The sequence below is a fragment of the Coptis chinensis genome, unplaced genomic scaffold (genome assembly GCF_015680905.1).
Source record: "Coptis chinensis isolate HL-2020 unplaced genomic scaffold, ASM1568090v1 utg4887_pilon_pilon, whole genome shotgun sequence".
Lineage (NCBI taxonomy): Eukaryota > Viridiplantae > Streptophyta > Magnoliopsida > Ranunculales > Ranunculaceae > Coptis > Coptis chinensis.
Genome location: NW_028238159.1, coordinates 74,065 through 87,141, shown reverse-complemented (window position 1 = coordinate 87,141; position 13,077 = coordinate 74,065). Strand labels below are relative to the sequence as shown.

At 35.7% G+C, this 13,077-nt stretch overlaps 1 long non-coding RNA gene and 1 pseudogene across 2 annotated transcripts; one reads left to right on the top strand and one right to left on the bottom strand.

The window, feature by feature from the left end:
- Positions 1 to 8,678: 8,678 nt before the first annotated feature.
- LOC147473085 (deoxyhypusine hydroxylase-like) lies at positions 8,679 to 12,933 on the top strand (annotated as a pseudogene). Its single transcript, XR_015210589.1, has 9 exons — positions 8,679 to 9,172; positions 9,416 to 9,488; positions 9,889 to 9,953; positions 10,412 to 10,623; positions 10,845 to 10,942; positions 11,093 to 11,312; positions 11,435 to 11,625; positions 11,917 to 11,983; positions 12,070 to 12,933. The product of XR_015210589.1 is annotated as a deoxyhypusine hydroxylase-like (transcript).
- On the bottom strand, positions 11,628 to 12,003 carry LOC147473086 (uncharacterized). Its single transcript, XR_015210590.1, has 2 exons — positions 11,868 to 12,003; positions 11,628 to 11,726 (listed from the first exon to the last, which is right to left on the bottom strand). It is a non-coding gene; the product is annotated as an uncharacterized LOC147473086 (long non-coding RNA).
- Positions 12,934 to 13,077: the final 144 nt, after the last annotated feature.

Sequence of the window (13,077 nt, the reverse complement as noted above, 5' to 3'; positions counted from 1 at the left end):
TTCATTGTGTAGGGCAAGAAATTTGAAGTTGATGAACTTTTCCCACTTGGTTGGCTTTAAGATGGTGGGATTTCTTTTTCTGCGGAAGAAGACTTAGTTTGTATTTGCAAGACACATGTATTATTTAATTTTCATGTTGTAATTTTACTCTAGTAGGAGTTTAAATACTTGGAAGTTTGGGAGTTGTACTTTTTAAGAATTTGATAGTAGTGGAATAAATATTTTGTTTCTTAAATGTGTATTTTGTGTAATGAATATTAAGGTTTATGGATGAATAGAAGAATTTGGTTGATACATTGTGGAGTAAAGGTGCAAGTGTATGTTTAGGTGTTGTAACACTGTAGAGTCCAGGAAATGTAATTTTTTTTTAAAACAATAAATCACTAGTAACGGATACGTAACCGTTAGAAATATTTTACTGATGGAGTATAAATTTTTTTGTAACCGTTAATAATACATTCTAACGGTTACGTATCTGTTACTGAAATTAATTTCAGTGACACTTTATAACCGTTAGTAAATAACGGATAATAAGTGTTACAAATATTCGTTACTAATATTACTCATGCTTTTGTGTCAACGCAAGATAACCGTTACTAATATTTTTTATAACGGATGTATATTCATTACAAATAAGTTGTTATGGTGTAGTGGTGGACTAACAGTGCTTGTAAATCATGTTTTATGATTCTACAGGTCAAAAAGAGAGTTTAATAGAATATTAGAGAAAAAGGGGTAAAACGAAGCAATCTGGAGCATTAAGGATCATATGGGAAGCCCGTGGACAATCATGGAGAAGGCCAAGGAATTGAAGCTATGAAAAATGCGACTTGGACCTATTTTAAAGCCTATTTGGAAGGCTATGGCAAAATGATTCGTTGCTTGGACCAAAGCCCGCAAAAGAGGAAAGAAGAATGGAGCAAAAGATAAAAAATAGAGTCTCGCGTCTGAGATGTGAGACTCGTGCGTCCAGACGCGACGTGAGAACCGACACTGTAGCCAATTTCTTCATAGAGTTGGAGCTGAAGTTGGACTCTGAAAGAAGTTGATTTGTATTAGAAAACAAATGGCGGTTTGGAATGCTTCTAGAACTCATTATAACCCCTATAAATAGAGGACCTAAGTGTCTCATGTAATTTGCCAATTCACTTATACTGTTGTCTCCAAAACTTGAGGCAGAGAGAGATTAATAATAAAATATTCGGTTTTAACTAGTCGAGTCTTAATAAATTAGTCTTTCTAGTTTTATGTTCTTCGACTCTTCTTCTTCTCATTCTTCGTGTTCTTCCTTCTTTATGGAAGGCTAATCTTCTCCTTCAAGGGAGGAGATGAAGTCGGTGCTTAGGGTTTGATGATTTTTTTGGTTCATGGTATTCTTCAATCAGGTTAGTTCTTTATGTTTTTAGTTATTAGTTCCATTGCCCAGACCAGGGGATGGAAGTATAGATTAAGGTTTTTATTTATTGCAATCGAATATCATGCTAGTTTAGGGTTTATTTATTATAATTAAATATTATACTATTATTCTCTACTTTTCTTCTAGTTGTATCATTCCTTGTGTTTGCCTTAGATGGTGATTCATTGAATAGCTGCCCAAGCTCACATAAAAGGAAAGAATATATTAATAGCATAAACATAAGAACAACCTTAAGTAGAGTTATTCGTTAACAATGTTTTGTCCAAGAGGGCATCGGCACTCACTCGATTGCCTAATTGTAGTTTACTTGTGAGAACAACTATGAAGCATAAGGTCACAGATCAAAGTATAGGTGGATTCTAATCTCTTGAATTCCCTCTCCTATAAACTCTCAATAATTTATTTAGTTTAGTTTAGTTAAGCAATTCACAATATCTATAATCATAGTTTTTAATCCCTCAAACCCCCTTTCCAGTCCTGTCCTTCAAATAACATACACTTAAAAGTGGAACGATATCCTACTCATCCTTTACTTATTGAGGGATAATTAGGTTTTGATACGCTTCTATTTTGTTCAACGACTATCATCCATATACCATCTACACACACAAAAGGAGTGAGTGTCAGGGATGGGGTGAGGTGTAATACTAGTTAACCCTTGATTTTGTATTGGCTAAGTAATTGGTGCAGTTTGCTAATGATATTGCAGGCCTTTTCCTGATCGAACATTTTGTTCCTAAGTTACCTTTAAAGGTTTAAAGTGAAATGGTGAAACCTACTTTGATTTTTTACTACAGTATGTTTGTTATTGGATAACGTGATATGTAATGGAAATTTCACGCAAAGACACTATATTCCAAGATTATTCCAAGGCTATTACTTTATGCAAAATAATAATAATAATAAATAAATTAGTTAGAGAAGAAAATATCGAATACGTGAAGTAGAAAAGCCTATTGTATAGTACTGGTTTTGGTGATCTCCTGTGACGTTTGTCGACCATTCCACTTCGTCTTGGTGGTCTTGGTATCTGCTATGCAGAGGATGTCATCATATTTTCTTTTGTAGCCTCACGAATTCAGACCGAAGAGCTCTAAACCACATTTTTAGATATCGTAACACTACGCCTATGGGTGATGTTTTTTATAGCAGCACTGCTGAACTGCATATGCATCTTTCTGATTTTGACCTCGATATTTGACCTTGCCTCTTTTTTGTGTATGTAGATGGTGTATGGTCGTTGAACAAAACAGAAGCGTATCAAAACCTAATTATCCCTTAATAAGTAAATGATGAGTAGGGTATCGTTCCACTTTTAAGTGTATGTTATGTGAAGGACAAGACTGGAGAGGGGGTTTAAGGGATTAAAAACTATGATTGTAGAGATTTTAGATTCTAATACTAAACTAAACTAAATTAACTAAACTATTAAAAATTTATAAAATAGGGAATTCAAGATATTAGAATCCACCAATACTTTTAATCTATGACCTTCTGCTTCATGGTTGTTCTTACAAGTAGACTACAATTAGGCAATCGAGCGAGTGTCGATGCCCTCTTGGACGAAACATCGTTAACAATTAACTCTACTTAAGGTTGTTCCTATGTTTATGCTATTAATATCTTTTTTCCTTTTATGGAAGCTCGGGCAGCCATTCAATGTATTACCAAGAGCAACATCAAGGAGTACTTCCTAATAGGGCAGCCATTCAATGAATCACCACTTAAGGCAAACACAAAGAATACTTCCCCTAGGCAGCCACTCCCTGAGCTACCCCTTCTAAGGCAACACAAAGAATACTTCCCTAACTCTAAAGAATTATACTACTAGAAGAAAAGTAAAGAACACTAGCATGATATTAATATTGCAAAACATAAACCCTATTCTATATTTCCATCCCCTGGTGTGGGCAATGGAACTAATAACTAAAAACATAAAGAACTAACCTGATTGAAAAACACCATGAACCAGAAGAATCATTAAACCTTAAGCACTGGTTTCATCTCCTCCCTTGAAGAATAAGATTAGCCTTCCATAGAGAAGGAAGAACAAGAAGAAGAAGAGTCGAAGAATATAAGACTATAAAGACTAATTTATTAAGACTCAGCTAGTTAAAACCGATCTTTTATTATTAATCTCTCTCTGCCTCAAGTTCTGGAGACAAGAATATAAGTGAATTGGCAAAATACATGAGGCACTTAGGCCCTCTATTTATAGAGGTTACAATGAGCTCTAGAAGCATTCCAAACCTTCATTTGTTTTCTAATACAAATAGACTTCTTTCAGAGTCCAACTTCGTCTCCAAAACAGAGAAGAAATTGGCTACAGTGTCGATCCATGCGTCTGGATGTACTATTCATGCGTTTCAGACACAAGCAATGCGTCTGGACGCTCGATCCATGCGTCCCAGACGCATAAGCCTATTTTATCTCTTCTGCTCTATCCTTCTATCCTCTTTTGCGGGCTTTGGTCCAAGCAACAAATTCTTTGGCCTTGGGCTTCCAAATAGACTTTAAAATAGGTCCAAGTCGCATCTTTAATAGCTCCAATTCCTTGGCCTTCTCCATGATTGTCCACGGGCTTCCCATATAAGCCTTAATGCTCCGAATTGCTCCGTTTTACCCCTTTTTCTCTAATATTCCACAAAACTCTCTCTTTGACCTGTAGAATCATAAAACATAACTTACAAACAATATTAGTCCACTAAGATGGCTAAACAAGAGGCATAATCGAGGGTTAAATTGCACTTTTTGAGCACTTATCAATATTCTTGATTTTATATTGGCTAAGTAATCGGTGCAGTTCGCTACTGATATTGCAGGGTCCTTTCCTAATCGAACATTTTGTTCCTAAGTTACCTTTAAAGGCTTAAAGTGAAAGGGTGAAACCTACTTTGATTTTTTACTATAGTATGTTTGTTATTGGATAACGTGATATGTAATGGAAATTTCACGCAAGGACACTATATTCCAAGATTATTCCAAGGCTATTACTTTATGCAAAATAATAATAATAATAAATAAATTAGTTAGAGAAGAAAATATCGAATACGTGAAGTAGAAAAGCCTATTGTATAGTACTGGTTTTGGTGATCTCCTGTGACGTTTGTCGACCATTCCACTTCATCTTGGTGGTCTTGGTATTTGCTATGCAGAGGATGTCATCATATTTTCTTTTGTAGCCTCACGAATTCAAATCGAAGAGCTCTAAACCACATTTTTAGATATCGTAACACTACGCCTATGGGTGATGTTTTTTATAGCGGCACTGCTGAACTGCATATGCATCTTTCTAATTTTGACCTCAACATTCTTGATTTTTTATTGGCTAAGTAATCGGTGCAGTTCGCTAATGATATTGCAGGGCCTTTCCTGATCGAACATTTTGTTCCTAAGTTACCTTTAAAGGCTTAAAGTGAAATGGTGAAACCTACTCTGATTTTTTACTATAGTATGTTTGTTATTGGATAACGTGATATGTAATGGAAAGTTCACGCAAGGACACTATATTCCAAGATTATTCCAAGGCTATTACTTTATGCAAAATAATAATAATAATAAATAAATCAGAAAAAAAATATCGGATACGTGAAGTAGAAAAGCCTATTGTATAGTACTGGTTTGGGTGATCTCCTGTGACGTTTTTCGACAATTCCACTTCGTCTTAGTGGTCTTGGTATCTGCTATGCAGAGGATGTCATCATATTTTCTTTTGTAGCCTTACGAATTCAGACCAAAGAGCTCTAAATCACATTTTTAGATATCGTAACCCTACGCCTATGGGTGATGTTTTTTATAGTGGCACTGCTGAAGTGCATATGCATCTTTCTGATTTTGACCTCGGTATTCTTACCTCAGAGGCTGCTACCCCCAGCAAGCCACAAAATGTCTTGGCAGAAGCCTACTACGGTAAGATTATTACAGGACTTGAGAGAAAATTTGACTTGTCAGATTGTCAGAAAGTTGTCATTAGGTGCCTACAATTTGGACATGCTAAGGACTTCCTTCTTGCTATTCCTATGGATGGTCTTGGGTAACGTATGTCACTGGTTGAGTATCAGGCTATCCTTCGTTACTACCTCATGATCCCTTTGTACACCGATGGTGATCGATGTCTTATGTGTATGAAGAGTTGCATTGACGCCTTTGGCGATCATGCAGCACAATATAATGCAAGCATGCACTTTCTAGGGTTTAAGTACATGCATGACGATGTACATGATATTTTATATGATGCGGTATGGCATGTTGGTATATAAGTGAAGAAGGAGGCTTCTGTCACCTTCTATACTGATCCTAGAGAATGTAAATTGATGTTTCGCCCTGCAAATATCTTGATATATGACTGGTCTGATGTAAAACATGCATGTGTGGATGTTACGGGGGTATATGTTGGTTTTGGTAGTAGTGTTTCCGGAGTAGGGCAAACAATTATTAGTGCAGCTACAATGAAGTTGGAGAAATATGAAGGAGCGTGCATAGCTAATCAACATTGCTTCATATTATCTCCTTTACGTTTGATACATTTGGTTTTTTGGCGCCAGATGTTGTTGAGTTGCTTAGAAGGGTGCATAAAGTGTTAGACATCAATGCGACAACGGGTTTTCACGAATATGTATTTAGGATGATTGGTTTTGCTATTCAGAAGGGGTCGAGCTTGCAGCACAATTTGTAACACGCTTGACCTCCAAATCATTTGTTTGATTTATTTTTCATATTAATAAATATATATTTTATTCAAACAAATAAAATAAAATACTAGGGCGTACCCCATAACTACTTGGATTATAAGCATACCCCATTAACTATCTCAATTTAGTAACATCTCCCAAATTAATTTGGGATGTACCTAATATTTTTTTTAAAAAAAAAGTCTTGTTTTATTAATTTGGTTTGCACTACCCATTTTTTAAATCCTTTTCATATACATACAAAATTAAAAATGCCATAGTAGATCCATGTCCACTAGAAGTTCTCACTTAGATTAATTCTAACTTCTTTCGTTCATATGATGAAAAAAGTGGAAAACTTTGTTAGTGGATTGTGGTTCAATTCATTTAGCTCCATCATTGTTAGTTCAGCAGATTTGATGGTTTATTATGACGATTTTCTTGGCTTACAAAGTAGACATTCAAACATGATAATTGATGAGAGAGAGATATTAACAATGGGGAATTAAATTAGTTTGTGTTTCCTCAAAAGAAAAGGTCAACAATGTGATTGACAACTCTGGAATCTAGTATAGTGTATACCTAACAAAAAGTAAAGAATAATTTGCGAACAAAATATATACTTTTACTCCTGTTAATAAGTTGTGGTACTACTGCTCTGATAGGTACTAGGGTTTGCCCGTGCCGTACATCACTGAACAACTCGTCGCGCCTTCGGCGCCAGAAAACCCAATCAAGGCCAGCCCAATTTCCCATTATCCATAAGCCCACCATGTCAAATTTGGAAGCCCAACAGTATATAAGCTAGCCCAGTGTTTAAGCCCAGCCGTAATTGTTGACTTTCTGGATAGATCCGATGGATACTGAGTGTTTTAACAAAATTGCACAAGCCCCTAAATCACTTGGATTCGCCATATCATATTTTGTTGAAAAAGATTTTGAGCCGTCGGATAGGGCCCTTCTGGCCCCACACCGTTCTGTTTTGTTAGATAGATGACCAAGATAACCTTTTGTTCTCTTGACAAAATGCAAAAAGAAAATATTCAAGAATGTTTTGAGTTTTATTTTAATTGAATCACGCTATGCTACGGATATGATCATGTAATTAAGGTTGGTCATGTGATCAAGTCATGGTGGTTTAAAAAAAACTAATTTGATGATAGTTGGTTCTCACGAATGTATTTAGGAGGATTTGTTTTGCTATTTATAAGGGGCTAGCGGCGCAATATTAGGTTGGCTCCGTCAACATACAAAATTGGCATACATAAATGACATATACATTCTAAAAGCAGACTTGCATTGCACATTAAACTACCATGGACTTGCATATATTTTTGGTAGAGATGACTTACCTACCATCAGTGGCGGAGCCAGGAAATTTCTCCAGGGGCTGAAATTTTTGAAGTAGTGACTGAATGGCCTCCACTACATATTCTACCAGCGATGTTTCTTATTTTACCTCTCTTCAATTCAATTTTGGGTTATGTTCACTCCAAAAATTCTATTAATTTCTTTTAGAGCGCGAAGGCCTTTGTTTTACTTTGTAAAAGTACTGGGGAAAGCAAGCCTTAGTCCAATATTTCCTGGTGTCGACGAGAAATGACAGCTGTCACTTGGGCAAACCAAACCTCTTCCTAATGCCTAGGTGGGCCTGAATAGTTTTTTTTTTTTTTAAGTACTAGGTGGGCCTAAACAAGAACTACTATTTTTTTTTTAAGTACTAGATGGGCCTAAACAAGTATTACCAATTTAGTTTTTGTCCCAAGTTCGGGGAGTAGCTCATCACTGCCTACCATGTATAGTATCTCCCCAAAAAATCAGTTCAATTAGATGTCTCTAGTCTTGTCAAAAAGGTATTTAAATTATGGATCATCAGATAAATTTCTAACTTAAACTTAACTTTTGGTAGGGTTATACATGTTCAAAAGAGCTGAATTTTTGTGGAGATTACATCCCTATAAAATCAGCTCTTATTTCATTGTGTAGCTAGATAGGATTGCGTATGTCAAATTCGTATGTCATTTTTGTATATGCATAATTGACATATTGGGTTGGCTACGTCGACATACATAATTGACATACAAAAAGGACATACACATTCCAAAAGCAGGCTTGCACATTAAACTAAGGGATGGTTTTTGGTAGAGATGACTTACCTACAATGGATAATATCTCTACAAAAAATAAGTTCAATTGGATGTCTATAGTTTTGTCAAAAAGGTATTTAAATTCTGGACCAACAAATAAATTTCTAATTTGAACTCAACTTTTGGTAGTTTTAGACATGTTCAAATGAGTTTATTTTTTTTTGGAGATGCTCTCCATGTTATGGGGATCACTGCATCCCCAAAAAATAAGGACTTGGTTAATTATCTAGGTAGGTAGGTAGGTAGGATTGTAGATGTCATTTCTTATATCAAAGACCATTAATACTGAGTAGTTGAGAATGCTCCCAGTGACCCACGTCAGCCCCATTTTTTTCTCTCAGACTGACACATCAGATTTTAACTAAAAAAATGAATTCTACGCCCTATTTCAATTGTTCGTAGCCCAAAATAGTTAAAAACGTATCTCTTTACTCTTTTTCAATTATACAAAACACTCCCAACTCTAAAAAAAAAAAAAAAAAAAATCTCTTTCAAACTCTCTCTCTTTATTCTTCTTCCAAAATAATTGAAATCTCAAAAAATAAAAAAAATCATCTCTTCAAACTCTTTCAAGATGACGCCTTTCTCAGAATATCCTCCTCTGAAGTGTTGTTAATGACTTTGAAGCATGCTTTTTAGAAACTGCAAGTCCAACAGCGAGCACTTTTGAAGAAGCTTCCTTCTACTACTCTTGGGGAAAGTATGAAAGTATTATTGAAGGTGAAAAAAGTTGAAGATATGCTCGCACATGATAAGCTTTCTGAGGGAGTAAATAAGAGGAATATGTGACTGGAACTTCAATATTGAAGGTATTAAGTTACAGGCGACACTAATTGAAGAAGTTAGAGAGGAAACTGTTTCGGCTGAGATTCTTCCAGAAATGGACGACGATTTTGGAGGAAGAGTTGACGGCAATCACAATACAATGCTTACAAATGGTAAAATATGACACTAATAGCCCAATAGCCTCTTTCTGAGTAAAATTCATCTCTTCAAACCCTCTTTCTTTTTTAATTCAATCTTTACATATAGATGCTCAGCATGAACCAGTATGTTACATACTCACATCTTCCTTTTTCGGTTCCAAAAAAACTACCTTCTTTATACTGTTATTTTCTAGATGGGTATTGCTTTGTTGAGTTTTATTAATTTTTGGGTTTTGTTTGATTATTATAATGAAGGATGTTTTTGAGAGACATAAGGTGGTGTTTACTATTGCAACTTCTATTGGCTCTGTTTTAACTGCTTGGGCAGGTCAGTTTTTCTTCTTTTCTGGAATTGGGGGAATCAGCTATTTTCCCTCACGATGAACATAAGTTTTTTTTAACAAGTATGGGATGTGTACTGTTCGAGAGCATTGTTCTTTAGTGGTCCAAGGATACCAAGTAAATAACTTTGTTCTGAGAGAGAGAGAAAGCCGTTGTAGCTGCCTTCATAAATAACAAACTTGGAACGTCATTCGTTGCTTTTACTTCCATCTTTTCCATTCCAACTCCCATGTCAAAACCATGATATAACCATATGAAACCTGAGTAATTTTGAACTACAAGAAAAAGGAAAAAAATATATGGGGGATACCATATATTAGTGTACCTGTATCATTGACATAACCATGGTGCCTTTTTCACCTTTAGAACTTGAAATTGTGTTGCAGGCTACTCACTACGGTATCTTCATCAAACAAAAGTTGAGGAACGGCTGGAGTCTATTGAAAAGGCTGTAAGTGTTTATTGTCTTTGTATCAGTATTCTTATTTCCAGACAAACTGCTTTATGTTTTTTTTTACCGGACCATGATTTATACATCAAATTTTCATCCAAAAATGGTATTGGTAGTGTTAAGAACAAATGGGGTTTACTTTATATACTTAAAGTTGTTTCCGAAGATCGAAGAAATGATAAGAAATCGGATCTCGCAAAAGGAGTACATAAGAGGAATATGTGACTGGAACTTCAATATATATATATATATATATATATATATATATATATATATATATATATATATATTCATGGAGAGTCATTCTATGATGTAAAGAATATTGGTAATGAGTGATTAGTGGTTGCACTTTATTTTCTACGGTTTTCTGTTCACACTGTTATTGTGACAATTCAATAATGTGGGATATATTTTAACATCTTGAAGATGACCTTTTTTGTCTTTTATTCCAATGTCAGGCGGCAGGTGTAAAGAGGCTTCTCTTCTGTGGTGTAGGGTGCCAAGTGCAAGGCTATGGGTTATGTTCTCAACATTCCTTTGTATGTTCAAATTTTTCGTGTTACAAACTTCACAATTTTAATGCAGAGTGGTTTCTTTATGACTGCAGTATTAAGAGCAGTAGAGCAACATTTAAACTTGGAAAAACTGTACGTTCTTGGAACCAACTATGGTAATGAAAATTATTTTTTTAGTTTTTTCCATTCTCTTTATCTGTGTCTCTTTCAACTGAAAAATCTGAGTATGTAAATATGCAATTTAGTAGTATTTGTACGTACATCTCTTTAAGAGATGATCAAAGCGTTTTCAGTTGTGTTGAACCTCCGGATCATCAGGAATCCTTAAAAAAATACATAACCTTTAGTTCAATACTAAGACCTTTTTTTTTGTTAGTGGACAATGGTACCCGTGAGGGACTAGAGTAGTTCCTGAAGGCTGCCAGCAGTGAGTCAGAAACGGTTCTGCATTATGAGTTTATGCAAGATTACAAGGTCAGAATATATTTGAGTTTTTTCCTTTAATTGCAGTATTTGTTGCTTATGACATCTAGCAGTCTTTGATCCCTTCATCATGATGTATAGAAAAAAGACGATATCATGCAACTGCCCTTTTATGCTTTTAATTGACATCCATTTTTATAGGTCCACTTGAAGCATTTGGATGAACACACCGAAGGGGTGCTTTTAAAGACAAAACTGCTCAAATGTAACCTTGCAGGAATAGCTTTTACCGTTGTTGGAGTAGCTTTAGTGGCGACCTGTGCAGCAATTATTATTGCAATCCGTATAAAACGATCAAGAGAATATAAAATGCACAACGTGGAAGGTGATGGGAATTCGTTACCAGTCAGTACAACGTATGGTAGGTGTTCCAGCCATTTTGCTATTATAAATACTTTACATCGCATACATTTTCCTTCAAAGACCATTAATACTGATAAATTTAGAGGCAATGAATGACACTGATAATTTCAATCCTCGCAGGTTTGATCGCAAATAAGTCAAAATGGCCGCCTTTCGAAGTAGAATGGAACATCACTCTACTTCAAGAGTTTTGGCTTCTGCTGGCGTAGGTTATGCTTTTTCTAATACAAAGCACCACACCAATATTCAAGTCACTAATATTAATGGCTCGGCAGAGGTCGAATTTTGTAGTATCAATCTTCCAGTTTCCGGTGAGTGTGCTGAAAGGATCTGCTTCCGTCAATCAATTGGTCCATGTATTTTCAGTTAGTTTAATTCTCTCTGACAACAATGCTTGAAAAATTCGTATTACCTGATAGACAAAAAGTTTTGAAATGATTTACCGCTCTAAAACCGAGCAATATGCTTTGTGCTTTGTTTTTGTGACTGTCCAGAACATCCATGTTTCTCTAAAATAAATTATAAGACAAATGCAAGTATCTACAGCACACACCTTATTATTTCTCCTTTTCATTTTATGGGTTTGACCTTCGTGATTGCAGAGCAACAAGAATCCTCTGCTAGCAACTGGATGGGACCTGTTGTCAAAATGTCACTTCCGAGCTATAGGTAATATCTCTAAGATTAGCTTTGTGTTTTGATGAGATGATCTGAATCTGAGGTTTAACTGATACTTTTATGTTGTTGGAGTGCAGTGGAATGTTGTTTAAGTGAAGCTCTTGGGGCAATTGGTTTGGAAGGTAATATTCCCCTTCTAGAAAAGACATTGGTGTCAGATCCCTGCTCAGGAGGTGAGAGAAACATGTGAGTTGGCTCTTGAAAGAATATAGCAACAGAAGAATATTTGTCAAAATGAGGATTCAACAAAAGAGGTTGCATCACCGTTTCTTTCTGTTGATCCAGCCGCACCTGCTTCTTGCTGTTCTTCTGTAGATCAACTAAGGGAAGTTCTTCTGGATGAAGAGAGAGACATGTATCTCGATATGCGGCTCTCTTTGCTCTTCAAAATCGTTGTGAAGATGTAGCTGTCAGTGCCATAGTTGATTCGTTAGGTGCTAGAAGTGCTCTTCTGCGACATGAGGTAGCATATGTCTTAGGCCAGCTTCAAAATAAAGCTGCCACTGCTGCCCTTTCTAGAGTACTTAAGAATGTTAGTGAGCATCCGATGGTTAGACATGAAGCAGCTGAAGCACTTGGATCAATTGCAGATGGCCAAAGTGTCGAGCATCTTGAGGAGTTTGCAAAGGATGCTGAACCCATTGTCTCCCAAAGCTGTGAAGTTGCTCTCAACATGTTGGAGTTTGAAAGATATGGAAAGTCCTTTGAGTATCTCTTCATGTAGACACCTCAGGTGCAATATAATAGCCTGCTCTATCAGACTTCGATGCCTTGCATGTTTTTTTTATCAGTCATGCCCATTACAAATGCAATTGGCTATCAAGCAATTTGCATATTGCTGGCGTGGTGCCTGGTTTTAGTATCTGGTCTTACAGATGTATGCTACTCGCATTGAACCAACGATAATGAAAAAAATATATATGTACTAATTTGTTATCCAACTCCAGTCTCTAGAGATTTTAAATTTGTATAGATATTTATTTTTTATTTTTTATTTTTTTTTTCTAATTGCTGTTGTTGAAGGAGTTCAAAAACAGATGGTCCACACGGTTATAAAGGATCAAATGCTATGAATATAATATAAA